Source organism: Eleutherodactylus coqui, chromosome 4 (genome assembly GCF_035609145.1).
Source record: "Eleutherodactylus coqui strain aEleCoq1 chromosome 4, aEleCoq1.hap1, whole genome shotgun sequence".
Taxonomy (NCBI): Eukaryota; Metazoa; Chordata; class Amphibia; order Anura; family Eleutherodactylidae; genus Eleutherodactylus; species Eleutherodactylus coqui.
In genome coordinates this window covers 144193984-144212300 of record NC_089840.1, presented here as the reverse complement: position 1 = coordinate 144212300, position 18317 = coordinate 144193984, and the positions used below count along the sequence as shown (strand labels likewise).

General features: G+C 42.8%; 1 long non-coding RNA gene across 1 annotated transcript in view; it reads left to right on the top strand.

Moving 5' to 3' along the window:
- Positions 1–722: 722 nt before the first annotated feature.
- Positions 723–18317, top strand: part of LOC136624750 (uncharacterized) — a 580533-nt gene continuing 562938 nt past the window's right edge. The window contains exon 1 of the long non-coding RNA XR_010792420.1: positions 723–806. This is a non-coding gene — a long non-coding RNA (uncharacterized lncRNA). The remainder of the gene's footprint in view (positions 807–18317) is intronic.

The window sequence follows — 18317 nt, the reverse complement described above, 5'->3', positions numbered from 1 at the left end:
AGAGGGTCCAGAGCAATAATGGTGAAAATGTATTGTGCAACTCCAAATGCAGGAATATAATGTAATGTACTCTCTGTGTCAAACAAAGTTCAAGCCCCTAGTAGGAGTTGCCGTTTTGCTGAACAACTCGGCATGCAGTTCCATCTCAGGCAGATATGTAAATGATGAGTGTTGTGGTGTGATGAGATGAACGGTCCTGTCACCTGAGACCCTAAAAGTGGTTCCCCCCCTTGGTCTATAAAAGGCTCTCCAAGGCTCCTTGTGTGTAGTGACCTCTTCTTCCGTTTGTGTGGAGCTTGTTGACCACTAGACACCTCTGTGACGCAGAGAAGAGATTTCACCGCGTTACCAGAGTCTGATGAGGGGCACATTATTGGGATGTGAGAAGCTGGATGGTTGTATCAACGAATTGCCACCACATGGGCTGTTCTGACCAGACTGCTAGGAGGTATTGGGACAATTGGGTGTGTGAGGGCAAGGCGACCGGGCTCAGGATACCCCCGACACACCTGAGTAAAGAGAACCATATTATCATCTAACCAGCACTAGCAGCTCCAACTGTTTCATTTGTCTGCCATCCAGAGACAGGTGGCGCCATCGTTATACCCCTGTGTCTGTCAGAACCATTTCCAAGTACTTGGCTGAAGGACATTTGGTCTTACAGCACCCATTACGAGTACAGCTTTTCACACCAAACCACCGTGCAGTGGTGTCATGTACGACGAAACTTGACTGCTACGGAATGAAACTGGGTTGTCTTCAGCTACGAATCCAGGCTTACACATGTGTAACATCTGTACCTGCAGGTAAGAGGACTTGGAACTACATATACCATGCATACTGTCAGTATTTAACGGTAACTTTCTACGTTGGTGTAACAGCCAGGTAACAATTATGTGTAATTATGGGTTGAATTGAATGAATCACATGGAACAGGAATCTGCTTTATAACTGTTGAATGGTTTGTATATGGATGAATACTGGTTGCTACACAAACTGAGTGTCAGACCAATATGCCACCATTACAGCACTTTGGGAATTGTTATCCAGATTCATCATTGTGCTGTCCCATGCACGAGTCCCATCCCAGCATCTCAGAGGCTGCAGGTATGATGAGGCTTGTAGTCTACGATAGCAGATGATGGAGCAGGGAGCTAACAGCAGATGCAGTTGAAAGAGACATCACCCAGAGATCCGGGTCATTACAATATCAGAGCAAAAGGATCATTTATTGCAGAAAACTAACCCCTTAAAGCAAGGCTCTAATACCACAAGCGGAAGAAGAGGCCACTGCACACAAGGAGCCTCTGAGAGCCTTTTTATAGGCCAGGGGGGGAACCACTTTTAGGCCCCCTGTCTACAGCAGTGATTTTGTCGGCGGTAAACTGACGGCGAATAACGCTGTGTGAAGCTTTCCATAGCATTGCTATGGAAAGCGCCGGACCATGTCCACGAGCAGAGAATCACTGCCATTCTCCGCTCACAGCGGGCAATTCGCAGCATGCTGCGAAATGCCCCAATTCTCCGCCGTCACCCTATCTATCAGCGGAGATTCGTCTGCGGCTCCTGCTCCCGGGTGGCGGCCCCCGGGTACCGCAATGCCCGTGGACAGGGGGCCTTAGGGTCTCAGGTGACAAGACTGTTCATCTAATCACACCGCAACTCTCATCATTTGCATATCTGCCTGAGATGGAACTGCATGCCGTGCTTTGCAGCAACTTCTTCTCGGGGTGGGAGTGTTTTTGACAAAGAGTGTATATCAATTTTAAATTGCATTAGTTATTTTTACTGCAAGCATTACAATATAAAGCTCTTAGCACACATTTCGATACAAGTGTAGGTAATTTTCTATGACAAGACTTCTCTGAAATGAAGATGGGTGTCATAAGGTTCAAGAGCTTTTTTCTGAGAATTAATAGCACTGCTGAACATCTTGTGATTTCAAAAGGTTTGTTCTGTATATGTACTATATCTCTTATCTATTCTCTGGGTTCATGGTCCTCAAACTACCTGGGGATTTGGCAGATACCTGGTTTAATCCTGCTACAGTCGTCATGTTTTATATGAACAGCGGTCTGCAAATAATTCTGTCTTTAACAACACAATCCCCCTTCATCCACTGTCACACATGTGCATCATAGGAATCCGTGCGGGTCATTACACCATTCTTTTGCCTGTGTGAAACTGGACGTAAATCTAGATTTTTGCAAACATTACGGTGTTTCATTTTCATTCTCAAGGGTAAAAGAGTGGTCCGCATGTCCACCGCAAGCACAGATTCCATGCAGGGAATCCCGCACGGAATCCAGCACTGCCTATGGCCAGTGAGCCCTCCCTACCTGCATCTCCCCAGCAGCAGCGTCCCGCAGATCCCTGTGCTTCCGTGTTATCTGTATTGCGTATTGCGCTGCCGCCAGACGTGCTCAGTGCAGTTTTTTCTTAAATCTTCTGCTTTCCCGCAGATCTGCGGCATGTCCGCAGTGTCAGCTGCGGGTGTGTCTTGGATCGGACAGCTTCCATTGACTTCATTGGAAGCCATCTGTGCAGGATCTGCACAAAAATGGAGCATGCTGCAATTTGTTTATCAGACCAAAAGGCCTGCAAATCAAATCCACATGTTTTAATCCACTTGCAGATGACCATGCATCTCTATGAGCAGCTTGACTTGCGGATCTCCCGCGTGAGTGCCCCGCGCGGATTTCACAAATCAAATTTGCCAACGGACATTGGGCCTTGGCCTCATGTCCATGGGCAGATTTGATTTGCGTATTTTTTGTACGGAAAAGAAATCGCAGCATGCTCCATTTTCCCACGGATTCCACGCAGATGGGTTTATTGATCTCTATTAGCGAGCGATCCACAATGCATCCGCAATTCAACTGCAAATTCATTGCGGATTTGTAGGCAGTTACAAGCAGGGAGGTGGGGATGGCAGTCACTTTGGGCTCGCAATTTTTTTTCCACGTGGATGATCAGCAGTGCATCTGCATACATCTGCGCAAAAAAAAAAGCATCCGCGAGCATTTAAAAAGCATTTCCACATTAACTTGCAGGTCTTCCACTTTGGAAATTCACATGCAGAATCTGCGCATGTCATGGACTTACACAGGTGATGTAATTATCGTTGGCTCCTCAGACCTTGCCACAGGTGTTCCTACTATAGGATATCCTGAAAATATGACCTGTTGGGGGGTCTTATGACTGGAGTTGGGACACACTGATTTAGAGTTTGGGACAAAATGCATTGCTAAGGTCTCTTACAATAAAACTGCTGTAGGTTAGCGCTGCTGGGTATTATTTTTGACAAATATTTGATAAAGACTATAAGGCTGGGATCACACAGGGCGGAATTGCCACTGAGTTTCCATGTGGACACTCCGCACAGAAATTCCGTGTGCATTTCTAAAACTGAGAATAAGCAGCAAAGGGGGTGAGATGTGCACAAATCTTGTTCACTCGCTGCCGACAGTCTGCTGCGCACAAGCCCCGCAGAAACTGACATGCGTCACGGAAGTGAAATCTGCGACATGTCAATTTTGGTGCTTTTTCCGCTGCAGACTCTCTTCTCTGTATGGGGAGATATTTCTGTAGCGGAATACAGGCTGGAAAGCTGCTTCAAAACCCGCAAAAGGCGCGGGTTTTGAAGCAGCCTTTCCATTACAGGAATCTTGCAGAGTTTCCATCCTGTGTGAACCCAGCCTTAAATTGACAATCACTGAGCTTCTTGTAAGGGCTCTCTCCCCCTTCCAATATTCTTAGTCAAAAAGTGACAGAGTTGCAATCACATACGTATGAAGTTGAAGCCTACTTGGGTACTTATTATGCATCTGGTAGCCATTTATTGCACATTTTCTTCTGCCAGCAGTTGTCAGTTTGGGTGCGGTTTAGTATAACATAAGTTGTGCCAAATTGGTGTACAATATTTTAGAACATCAGAACTCTCGGACAGTTTATGTCAGCGGAGATGAGGCATAGATTAGAGCATTACTAACAACAAAAACATTCTAATAAATGTGTGTTTTGTGGCGTATTAAGAAATGTAAGCTCTTTATGTGTAAACTATAGAACTTCCCAAATTACCAAGACCATTCCAGTAGCACAATACCTGTAAAGCACCCTCTATATCGTTGTAACATACGGCAATGTACAATATATTATTATATAATATCAGATTCACAAAGCGGCTGAAAGAAAACTAAATGTTAACTTCTCGCAGTCAAGCTGCTCCCCTTTTTCCTTTAGAAATCAAGAACATTTCTTCTTCTAAGAGGAATAGGGAACAGCGAGTTGGAACCTGTCAGTTTTTACAACATACATCCTAGGCGTTCACGCTCCTTGTTCGCACAGAGACCTTCGGGCAAAGTAAGTTATTAGGACCTGCAGACTTAATGGTGCTGAGTTTAATTCCCACCAGTGTTTGAGCTAGCACGTACTTTTACAGCCCAATGTTTTCTTATTTTACTTTATGCTATTGGCGCTCGCTGTATAAATCATTTTCTGCCGCAGTAAACGCCTGTTTCAGTATCTTGGATTTTTAAGAGAAAGAAGCACATAAATTATGTTACAATGTTAGCTGTAGCTACAATGCAGCTAAATGTTGGTCAGTAATATAAACGAAAGCCATCTTTTCTTCCCCCACAACTTGCGTGTACTATAGATTTAGCTAGGATCTGGGAACAGGTTTGAGTTTGACATTTATCATGAGCCGGATCTGTCACATTTTCTGGAAACATGCCCTGTTTGTCTCACCGTTGCCGGATAAAAACATCCTGAAAAGTGCTCACCTTCTGAAAGATCTGTCTCCTCTCTGGCTGTTTATTGTTTGCATGTAGGTCTGTTTGTCTCGTATATGACATAGACTTGTGACTGTGCAACCTTACGGGGGGAAAAAAATGTTTCCACCCACCGTATTCTTCGCCTTATACAAGAAATGGGGAATGGCTAAAATGACAATTCCCTAATATAGTTATATTATCAATAATGCTATTTTCAGCTCTGAAAGTCATCCAACAAGGTCATCAAAGCAGCAACAACTTTGAATTGGATCATATCAGTCTAACAAAAAAGCATAGTAGGACAATAAAGCTTGGGGCTAACAAAGTTCAATATTCAATACCATACTTGCTAGAGATGGGATGTTCATGGACGAATTGAGAATGAAGCATTCATTCATATCTACGTAGGTCTACGTAAACATCTTCTTATTACTAAACTAGTTGGGAATCTTGAATGACATTTCTGCACTAGACGCACACACATACTTTAGTATGTAGAAGATAGTAATAGGTAACCCTTTGTAGGGTGGTCTATATGCCTTGTACAGATGTGGCTTTATTTTCATATGCCTTCTTTTGTTAAGGGAAAACCAACAGTTGGTCCAAAGAGAGGAGTAACCAAAGTGTCATCGCTCTAACCTTTTTGGAATGGCTTCCTTGTTTTATCTGGAAATAGAAATCATTGCAGAAACAGACTTGCAAAAAAGCCTTAGGCTTCATACATACAGACATGTTACAACTTCATACAAGTTCTTAGTTGTAATGATGGCATGTTCCATGAGAGGACATGTTATGGAGGCATTGCTTCTAGGCAAGAAAGCCTCCATAATGGTATGCTGCTCAGAGGCACCATATGGCAGATGAGGGCGTGCCCACAGCGGATGGAGTGCCTTTGGCTCTGTAATACAGGTCAGAAGGGTCTGCAAGTGAAGTTTTATAGGCTTCATAAATACAGCTTTGAAATCTCAGGGTGACTTCATATATGCTAAAAGGCAACTTCTTTTTGCTCAGCTGCTAATAACCATGGCAAAAAACAGGGGGCCCATTTTATAGCCAATAGCTGTGATATTGCAATGTGGGTTTTGGTCGCACAGCTTCTATAGGTGAAACAAGTACTTTCAACTTGCTTTACCCGTAGGTTCATATGTTCATTCACGTTTCCTATGGTTAACGTGTGTTACAGAACTTTAGTTAGAGCCAGTTAGGTTGTGATATTTCCATAGTAACTGCCTAATTTCACACAAGTGGCAAAATCTTTGCTATTTCATCCTTCACGTTCATTTATTATAGTAAACACACACACACACACACACACACACACATATATATATATAAATATATATATATATATATATATTTTTTTTTGTAAGCCTGATGTCCACATTGTACCCTTGTACTTGTTTTACCTGCCTCCACTGCAACAAGTTTGTAAGGGGTTTACTTAACTGATATGCCTGTTTTTACATGGTTAAGATGATGTATGTGTTTAAGGACCTTCAGAGAGAGGCCACATGACTAACAGGATATTTAGCTCCACCCCCAGATGACATCACTGCTGAGGAGCAGAACTGGGAGAGTAAAAAGCCTTAGCCTCACCCCCTCATGTGATTGTATAGCAGTGGCCATCTTGGAAAAAGGAAAATGTACCCCGACAGTATTTAATTAAAATCCTGGACAGTTGCCCCACCTGCTTGTAGCACGGAGAAGCTCAGAAGCAGGCTGAGAGCAGGGGTAATGACATAACAGCAGAGAACTGTGCCACAGAAAGAGACCACAATGCAGCAGATAAAGGGAAGAGCACAAAGCATCCTACTCAAGTGGCAGAGGCCACTGCCAATACAGAGTGTATTGCAGACCATGGAGCAGCCTTAATGATCCCACAAATAGAGTAATGCATCTGAGAGTGGTTTGGGCATAAGGGAACATCCTATACTCACATGGGCTGCCACGACATTGAACAATCAAAAACTGCTGAACCTAGCATTATACTGTGTAATGTTGAGGCTGATGCTGTGAGCTGAGAGCTACATGCTTTGCTCCTGCCACTTTGGAGAAAACAAGAAGAATGATCTATACAAATGTCAGTTTGGATTCCGATGAATGTGTAGTCACTGTCATTTTAAGAAGATGCTGCAAAAATGTTATAGTGAAATGTTCCAGTATTTTACCCCCCTATGGAGTGCAATGTAAATAATATTAATGTTTAGTAAACTTTAATGTTGCTTTCGCCTCCGTCTCTTACTACCACGCTATCACACCATCAACCTGTTTCAGGTGCACGCTCACCCAGCTTAGTTGTGCTACTGTATGTTTGGCAAAACTATATTAGCATTTATAATTAAATGAGAGGACTTCATATGCTAAAAGCCTTGCTGGGTGCCAGGGGGAGCCTTCCCAGGAATCCTCAAGTGGTGGTAGTAGATGAATGGAGAGCAAGAACCCAACTTTTGTTGTGGTGTGGTTTAGGGGTCAGGCTGAGCTTCAATTAGCAGCTCTTTAAATCCACACTGACAATTGGCAAATTCTCACACCTCCAGCATGCAGCACTAAGCACAAAATCAAAATGTGTTGTACAGTTCAGATGGTTCAATTAAGTCAAGTGCCATTTTGACCAAACCATATTAAAGTGCAGCCTGACCCCCTAAGCCTCTCCAAAACAAAAGCTGGTTCTATCTATATAAATGTATAGTAATTATGTTGTAACATTTTGATTTGGCAAACAAAAACCATGTGGTTTATCATTTTATCATCTTGGTAAACTGTGAACTGTTGGCCCGGGTGTACGAGAGCAAGAATGTTTGAAATACATAAAATTAAACTAATAAAAAAACAAAATAATGGACAAATGCTGATTATTAAATGAAGGAAGAAAGAAGCATGCCGCATTGCATCTAATGTTCTTAGGTTCTATCCACGCATTTATTCCATAGTTCTGAAACATAAGTGATGCCAGTAAAGAAAGGTATATAAATTATGCCAAGAGTTTTTTTTCGGGGTATAAGCGCTTGACAGGCCTATGACTGAGTACAGTTTTTGTTATTATACTAAATAGTTTAACCTGCTAGGTTTTTTGGCATTGTAAAAAAAGTATGTTCTGCATATAGCTTTTTCACAATAGCATTTGAACAGACAGTTCCAAATGTTTGGCATACTTTGCATATGTTTGTACATTCCTGCTCTGCATCTAAAACAAGAAGAAAATATACAAATACTTAAATGGAATATGTTATCTACTTTTAGTCCTATGAGCTAAGCTTATGGGATGACAGTTGGTGACCCACTTGTTACGTTCGTCCTGGACTGCCAATAAAACCCAGTGGAGATTTGGTACCAGAGCAATCAGGATGGACAAGTCAGCTTGCTATACAGGTGGCTAAATGCAGGAACAGAAAGACAAACAAGGCCCCAATGTCCGCCTACCAACAGATGAAAGGCTCGGGCATGCGCCCACCAACTGACGGGTAAAACAACAAACAAGAATCAGGCATCTGACAACCAGCGGACAGGTGGACATAGAACGGAAAACAGACTGACAAACGCCCAAAACATATACCAAGCATAGTCGCATGTATAAACGGATGGAACAGATACAGTATGAGGTATTAGTTTATATTTTGGCCAAGATATTTAAGCCCATGAGCCCACTTCAAGGGTCCTCGTCTCATGGTCCCTACTCTCACAAGACAACTTTCCCCAGGAGTCCAGACTGCAAGCAGGTCCAATAGGGACGGCCCCACTTTGGAAACTAAGGACCTGCTTTGCCCTTGATGGTAAATGATCTGAGCAGCACAGGACACAGTTCACACCAACACAGCATGGAATGCTTACAACATAGATCAGGACTGTTCACACCACATGTTTGGCACCCTTCACAGACACACAGAACACATTGCAGCTCACACCCATAGAACAACAAGCATGAATGCAAACACAAGAGAGAATGTAAAAACTAACTCCCTCTAGCCAGAGGGCTGATACTTATGGGCAGCAAACCAGAGGGGATTGGCTGACTGGAAAACTCCACACCCAGCCAGCACAAACCTCCCATACCTGTGAAGGTGGCCTCATTGAAACACATAGAACGCCAGGTCCCAGCAGCGCAACCTAATACCACTGAGTATGGGGCTGTAAGTGTTATACTTACCTTCCCTGACGCTCCCCTGGTATCAGCACTGAAAGCTGCCATTCGATGCATTGAGCATCACTGCTAAGTTGTCCACCCATTTGAATTTTATAATGGGCGGACTAGTGCACTGAGCGGCAGATTCCAGCATTGACAACTGGGGATCAACAGGGGAGATAAGTATAACACTTACATCCCCAGATTCTGTGGGTCACCTCATAAGCTTAGCTCACAGGGCTAAATGTAGGTGACAGAATCTCTTTAAAAAATAAGTCCATACATTTACCAAACATTAAATGTGTAGTTTTCCCAAAAACTATTAAACAGAAGCAAAAAATGGAAATTTATGCTTACATACCTGTACAAAACTGAACACAGATTTTGACATATCTTTTGAAAAATGTATACAATGAAATAGTTGTGCCATGTGTCAAGTAACTAATTTACTGACAGGTAGCCGAAACGCTGAATGTCTAAAAAGACTGGAATTATAGTGTCTGAAATCTGAGTGGGAATCTATTGTAGTTATGGTGTGTCTCAACAATAGGCACATTATGAAAACTGGATTTATGCCACAAACAGTAGCTCATCACATCCCTGCATGGCAGCCATGGAGCTCTTGTTTACATAACACAAACTAACAGAACAATTGTTTTGTGCATCCATTCATATATCCATTCATGTCTGTAGAAAAACTGCGTAAAAACAAGGAGTGAAATAAATAGGACAGAATGCATAGCATTGTATCATATATTATATTAGATCTGTTCTGTTAAGCTATGACCACACAGGGCAGAATTTGCTGCGTAGCGTCCGAAGCAGGCATTCTGCGCAGATCTGCAGCACGGAGTCAGCATCAAAATCCATACCATTTGGTGCAGATTTTGAAGAAGCTGCAGCATCATGATCGGCACCCCTGGCATCAGTGCTCATGTCCTAGATGCCCTGATGCCAGGAGTTTGGGGATGTGACACTGTGGCCTCTGATTGGCACAGTGGTCATGTACTCCCGCCCTGCCATAAACCCGGAAGTCAGCTCTGGGACTGTGTGAGTTGCTCAGCTCAATTTCTGGGGTGTGAGAATAGTCCTAATAAAACCTCTTTAATGCTGTGTATTTACTGGTATGGGTACTTTGGGGATGCGCTATGTGCAATAGAGAAGTTATAATATGGGAGTGATGTATCACATTTAGTGCAGCTGTATTTGAAGCACCTCACACCGCCATCTTGGAACCAAGTCGATATTTTCAAACGGGAAGGGGTGTATATGACATATTTGTCTGATAGACAATTGGATGACGAATACAGATCTCTTCTTAAATGTCATGTAGCTTTATTCCTGCTAAAGTTATTAACAATCTTTGCATGACATGGAACACAATGATGCTCAATGTGCTCCCCATTGTTTTGAATTCTCAAAGCTATTCTCCTTGATGCCCAACTCACTTCCCCAGAAACTGCTGATTCAAAAACGCACAGATGTCAGATCCATAATCTGGGGGGCAGCATCCTGCTGGAAGAACACTGGAAATGTTTGTACCTCACACACCGCACCACACCATGACTTTTTGTGCACCAACCATCGCAGAGGGATCTGTCCAGTGGGGTTTTGTCAGATCAATAGTGAAGATTTTGTTTGTTCACCTCCATTCACGTAGCAGTTTGCTTCATCATTGAGCAGCACCATCTCCATGAAATGTTGGTCCCATTGCAATTCCTGTGATGCCTGATCCACAAATTCAAGACGGCGATTGTGATCCTCCTGTTTGAGATGATGCAGCAACTGGATCTTGTATGGGTGCCATTTGTGCATAGCCAGTATCTACCTGATGATGGTTCAACTCACCACACTCTCTTGTGACAGGCGCTGTGTGCTACAATATGGGCTCTAGCAGAAGGATGCCTGTTTGGTCAAATTTAGCAAACAATTTGCCAACTCTGCCATGGTGGATTGGTGGTGTGTCAGAGTGCCAACTGTTGAAATCCACTGCAATGACTCGGGTACTGCACTTCCTGGAGATTAGTGCAATTCCTTCGATCTCCTTGTGTGTTTATTTTGCAGCCATATCTGTGTCTGTAACAAAGAAGAAATTGATAATAACTTTGGCAGGGATAAAAGTATGCCACATGTAAGCATATATTTGGATTCCTCGTTAAATTATATATCAAATACATACGTCACATGCACCCCTTCCTATTTGAAAATATTAACCTTGTTCCCAGATGGTAGCTTTCAAAATGGCTGCTGTGTTATACAACCACCCTGCATTATTGCCATCCACCCAAGGGCAACATCTGCATGGAGTTTGAATGTTCACTCTGTGTTTGCATGAGTTTTCTCTGAGTACTAGAGATGAGCGAGCGTACTCGGAAAAGCACTACTCGCTCGAGTAATTTGCTTTATCCGAGTATTGCTGTGCTCGGGTCTGAAGATTCGGGTGCCGGCACGGAGCGGGGAGCTGCAGGGGAGAGCGGGGAGGAACGGAGGTAAGATCTTTCTCTCCCTCTCTCCCGCCTGCTCTCCCCCGCTCCCCGCTGCGACTCACCTGTCAGCCGCAGCGGCACCCGAATCTTCAGGGACGAGCACAGCGATACTCGGATAAAGCACATTACTCGAGCGAGTAGTGCTTTTCCGAGTACGCTCGCTCATCTCTACTGAGTACTCTTTCTCCTTCCAAAACATATTAAAACTTAAGTTTGGAATTTAGATGGTGAGCCTGAAAGGTGACTGGGACTGATATAAGTAGAGACAATCTCTGTATATTGGTATGTGCTATATAAATGAGTTTAATTGTCTAATCATCTAAAGTAAAAGTCAATTTGTGGAACAAATAAAAGTATTAAGAAATGTAAAAAAATACTGAAAAGTTGCAAAAATAAATAACTAAATACAATTTTAAAAACAACAAAAGTTTTTGTTACTTAATGTCTCTATATATATTTGGTTCTCCATACCAATGCATACAATAAAATTACAAAACCTGCTCTATGAATCGTGTAAAAAATAGTCCTTAAATAAATTGAAATAAATGAAACCCCTAGTCAGCTGCATAGGTATTATTGCCTTTTAGGTATTTTCCTTTGGTTTGCACAAGATAGAGCAGATCAATACAGATTTGCCAGCCTGCTTTGTAGCTAATGTAGCATTCACTATGTCTTGTATCCAGTAATTCTTGTACTAGAATGTGCCTTAACATGTCTGGCTATAGTTCATCTCCGCTTAAGCCTCGACTGACTCTCAGTCAGGCTGTAAGAGCCAAACCCTTTCCCTTCAAACAGATTCCTTCTCAGGCAAGAACACACATGCAATGCTATCTGCCCATTATTTCCATGTAAAGCCTCAACAAAGCCCCTGGCAGAATTTTCTTCTTTCTATCTTCTTTCATCCTAGTTAACATTTCACCACTCCAGCATGTCTGCTGACAACCTTTCATTGCTCTCCACACCCTACTTTGGAAGTAGATTTTCAATTACTTTTGCATACACAACTAGATTGTTTAATTTTTGACCAATAAGTATTTAATGATTTATCTATTATGTTGGAATGGAGATACAATGATCTATTAGCAATATTTGCATTGTTTCATTGTGTAGATGAAGAGTAGCATCATTCATTATCTCAAGTCATTGTGGTAAAACAAGTTCATATATGCAGATGTTCCTGGGATTATGGGGTGGAGAAATAGTGTCATATAAAATTAAAAACTGCCCCTGGAACTAGAGTTTGTAGAGTTGGATTTATATTAGTTACCAGCAGGTAAATGAATAGGTGCTTTTAAGTCATGTATGTCCTACACACAGTGCTGGAGGGTACAGTAAATTCAATTTGTTCTTCTCGCTGGAATCTTTTATGCACTTTGTCATTCTGGCATGTCAAAAACAAGAATAATGATGTATCCATTTCTTCCTCTTATATTACCCTCCTTTAGGCTGGATTCACACGAACGTATATCGGCTCGGTTTTCATGTCCAGCCGATATACAACGTCTCTCTCTGCAGGGGGGAGCCTGGAACAGCCAGGAGCAGTGCTCTGAGCTCCCGCCCCCTCTCTGCCTCCTCTCCGCCCCTCTGCACTATTTGCAATGGGGAAAGGCGGGACGGGGCTAATTCTAGGAACTTAGCCCCGCCCCCATCCTGCCTCCTTACATTGCAAATAGTGCAGAGGGGCGGAGAGGGGGTGGAGATGAGGCAGATAGGGGGCGGGAGCTCAGTTCCTGCTCCTGGCTCTTCCATCCTCCCCCCCCCCCTGCAGATGAGGACACCGTATATCGGCTCGGCGTGAAAACCCAGCCGATATATGGTCGTCTGAATCCACCCTCCGAAAGTACTTCTTTGGTTTGTCACCCTTTACTAGTTTCTCAACAGCCCCAATTCTTGAAGTCAGATTGAGAATGTTGTATTAGACCGTCTTCATTTATAGCAGAAATGCTGTGGAATTTCTGCTGCAGGAATTGCGCTTACAGTACAAGCCATGTGGAGGAGATTTCTGTTGTCAATTGAATGTTGTGCCATTGATGATGCAGCTAGTTCTACCATCAACCCTACTAATGCTACTACTAGGTCTACACAACCAGAGATCAACCAGATGATCCCAAAACGGGATAATCTTTCTGGCTTTTCATTTGTAAAAGAGCCATTTCTTCTTCACTTTCTAGGATGCCAATCCCGTTGCTACTCCCCAATATGGCATTACTTTTTGACAGCTTGTAAAAAGCCATCTTCAATTTCTAAGAACCAAACATTGTGCTTCACCCAAAAGGGGATTATTTTTGGACCACTTGGAAAAAAATCTTTGCTTCTTCTGTTACCACTGTGTGTGTATAAACACTGGCAGATATTTGCTCCCCAAAAGGGTTTTGGATTTCTTTTACATTTCTTTTTAAAACATTAAAATTCCACTAGTGCCGTGTATTTTTAAACAAGCTGTTAGTTACTGCCAAGTACCATTCCTGCACCCATAGCCATACGTGTTGCTATACGTTTGACATTAACTTTGCCTTTAAAAACAGCTCAAAATTACTTGGATACACTCCTAAGAGACGTAGGGCTTTTATAGCTTTTGGTGCTATACACCACTTTTAGGGGGATTGGTAAAGTTCGAGTCCAGTTTGAACCAAACTTTTTACTCAAATTCAGAGAACTGGTTGAACCAAACTTTTGAAAAGTTTGCTCTTCACTACTTATGTTAAATGTCAAGTTAAACTTTGGTATGTCTGTAGCCAAAACATTGCTGCCATTTCCGCATCTGTTGATGACAAAATAGAATATCTTGTAGTGAAATCTGAATTTTCTGGACACTGTTGTAGTTCATATCTGAAATAAGCAAACAACTTAACTACACTTGTGCAGACCCAACATGTTTTTCCATTGTCTAGGAGAGCCACTCCATAGTCTGATCTTGCTTTCCTTCTCACTAAAATTACTTATTTGAAGTACCTGTTGTTGGAAATTACTGCAGATATTGCTGCCACATTCTTTATACTATTGTGTACTCCATGATAAACTCATACGTCCCACTCTGCATTCATTTCATCCACTCACAACTTTGTTGGAAGTCTTCTTCAGCTCATAAAGAATGACGTTTTTTTTAATCATAGCTAAGCAAAGGCTCATAGGCTTCCCTTGCTTAGTAAGTACCAGATTTGAAGTTGAATATATTGAACAGGTGAAAGCTGACACAAGATTTGGCACATTTGTGTCTCCCTTGCATCTTTGAAATTCTATGTATGTGCCCAGAAGGCTGTTGAAGGCTACAGGAGCCCCACATTATTTTTTTCTAATACCTGAAGCTCAAATTCTTAGGACACCTATCTAATGAAAGTCACTTCTATCAATTTTCTCTAACCTAATGTATGTCAAACTGTTATGATTAATTTTGAAGGGTGCTATCTCTGGCAGATGATGAGGCTACCAACTCCCTCTTCTATGTCACTACCTCCAATGATGTCTTTATGCTTTTTCTAATATCACCTAGTTCAGTGGTGGCGAACCTATGGTACGTGTGCCAGAGGCTACAATCAGAGCCCGCCCTACTGGCACGTGCCGCCATCGACCGCTCGCCACTTGTAAATACCAGCAGCGGCTCCCCTGCCGAAATTCAATCACTGTGCTGCTAGCAGTGCTGATCCCGGCACACACTGTGATATCAGTGTGCAGCCGGGATCCTCCTTCCCCCCTCCCCCGACGTCTCCTATTAGGTTCTGCGAGAGCAGGGGGAGGAGGCGTCTGGCAGCACACTGATGGCACTGTGTGCACTGAGATCAGAGTCAACAGCAACGCCGAGCTGAGGAGGACCGGAGCTTCCACAAGGAGGAGTGGGTTGTCATCATTACTACTGGAGGCCGCTGGGTGGTGTCACTATTGCTACTGGGGGCGCTGGGGGGGTGTCCCTATTACTACTGGGGGCCGCTGGGGGGTGTCACTATTACTACTGGGGGCCACCGGGGGGTGTTGCTATTACTACTATGGACCGCTGGGGGGTGTCACTATTATTCTGGGGGCCGCTGGGGGGTGTCACTATTACTCTGGGGCTGCTGTGGAGTGTCACTATTAATGCTGGGGGCCGCTGTGGGATGTCACTATTAGTACTGGGGGCCGCTATGGGGTGTCACTATTAGTATTGCGGACCACTAGGGGGTATCACTATTACACTGGGGGCCACTGGGGGCTGCAACTATTACACTGGGGGCTGCTGTGGGGTGTCACTATTACTGCTGGGGGCCGCATGGGGTGTTACTATTACTACTGGGGGCCGCTGGGGTGTTCACTATTACGCTGGGGGGGTGTCACTATTACACTGGGGGCCACTGGGGGTGTCATTCTTACTACTGGGGGCCGCTGGGGGATGTCACTATTACTACTGGGAGCCGCTGGGGGGTGTCGCTATTACTACTGGGGGCAGCTGTGGGAGGTCACTAATACTACTGGGGGGCGCTGTGGGATGTCGCTGTCACACTGGGGGCCGCTGGGGGGGGGGGTCACTATTATCACTGGGGTATGTTTACATGTGGCAGAAATGGGCAGGGCTGTTTCAAGATTGACAGGGTGCAGATTTTGACTGCTTTTTGGATGCAGAAATGTTGCAGAATTTTCCACAGACATTTCTGCTGAGGACATTCTGCAGTATTTCCGCATCCGAAAAGCAGTCAAAATCTGCACGCTGTCTATTTTGACGTGGCCCTGTCCTTTTTACAATGACGGGGGTAAAATCATACGTTGTGATAAGCCCCGCCCCCTGATGTGTTGGCACTTTGCCATGAATATGTGGGTTTTGGGTTGTAGTTTGGGCGCTCGGTCCCTAAAAGGTTCACCATCACTGACCTCGTTAGAGTTTATAATGCACTACTACTTTATTTGCACTACTTCATTACTGCAAAAGTTCAGTTCAAATTTAAGAAGTGTACCCTCGGATTACTTTTATGCCTATTATGTGATCTAGTTCATTGACTTTCAAATGTCCAATTTAACGTACCAAATGTTGGGTCCTGGGGATTTTAAAAGACCTAATTGTAAATCTGCTGGCAATGTAAAACACCCACAAAAATCTTGTCTGCCAGTCAATTATGTCTGATTGTTCTCAGTGAGAGAAACCAAGTAATCTTGTAAATATAATACCTTTTAATGGCTAACAAAAATACATGATGTTACAGCGAGCTTTCGGATCCTCTATTGATCCTTCATCAGGCTAAATGGAACTGGTTTGGATGGGGCACATATATAATATGCAAATGCAGACAGGACACCCCTCTTGATTAAAATACGAATGTTCACAGCAGAAATTTGAGGTTTTGCTCTACTGGCTAACATGGTACCAACCCACCTTTTTAAAATTTAGTTAAGTAAGTATGCACACAGAAAAGTATTACCTTTATCCCCTTAGGGACGCGGACCCTTTTTTCATTTTTGTTTTCAGATTTTCCTCCACACTTTTTCCATTAATGTAGCTGACTGAGGGTTTGTTTTTTGCAGAATTAAGTGTTTTTAATGGTACTATATAGTGTACTGAAAGACTTATGCATATTGCGCCACCAGAAACACTGGTACTATAATTTCCTAATAATTACTAGTACGTAACTCAAAGCAAACGAGGGGCATATAAGTCAAGATACAGTCATGCCAAACTACCTGCAGGTTACCACACTGGATCGGGTGAACTTGGAGGATCACAATACCACTATCAAAGAGAAAATTGTGAGGCTGTCTGTCAGTTGACAATGATGTTTGTACTGAAAGGTTGACAAGGACTGGAGTAGGATCCCTTTCTTAAAACATGTCTTGTGTAAGGCATTTTAGAGCTCGACTGGCTCTTTCATCAGGTATACATGAAATATGTGTTTACCTAACCTGAATCTGATCAGAGTGGATCTAGCTCAGAAACGCTCTGTACCAGACATGTTTTAATAAAATGATTTTATTCGCTTTCTTATCAATTTAATACAAACAGTTGCACCACCCTGACAGGCTGCCATTTTTCTCCTCAATAGTCTTCTAATACTATAAATTTCCCAAGGATCTAATCTTATAATATTTACCTTTAAAGGTATAAAAAAATTGTATTAAGCGGAAAAATGTTGTCACATGATGTAAGAAAAATATATAAAAATAGGGAAATGTTAATTTTTAATAATCTGCATTTTACTTTTTCTAGTTTTTTAATATGCAGTCTACAATACGGAACTAATCTAATTTATATCCCTTATTGTTTATATAGCATAGACACAGTCTTATGTTTACATATAATAAAATCAGGAAATTATGCATATATGTATATGTATATATATATATATATATATATATATATATATATATATACATACATACACACACTCTTTGTAAAAAAAAAATCAGGCCCCTAGAAGAAGTTGTCATTTTGCAGAAGAACCCGGCATGCACCATTAGATGACGATCTTTTCTGTGGCCCTAAAAGTGGTTCCCCCCTTGGCCTATAAAAGGCGTATAGGGGCTCCTTCTGTGTAGTGACCTCTTCTTCCACTTGTGTAGAGCTTGTTAACCCCTAGACACCTCTACCATGGAGAGGAGAGATTTCACCCTGTTACCAGAGTCTGAGAGGGGCACATTAGGGATGTGAGAAGCTGGATGGTCGTATCGATGAACTGTTCCCCACTGGCCGTTCTGACCAGACATTTAGGAGGTGTTGGGACCAGTGGATGTGTGAGGGCACACAAGGCGACTGGGCTCAGGACACGTCCAACAGACCACCAATAGATAGAAGCATCTAATCATCCGACGATCACGAGCAGCTCCAACTGTTTCGTTGTCTGCCATCCAGAGACAGGCACCATCATTACAGGTATCAGTGTCTGTTGTAACTACTTTACAGGCTAAAGGATTTGGTCTCATGGCACCCATTATATGTACTACATTTTACACCCGCCAACAATGAAACTGGACTGCTATGGA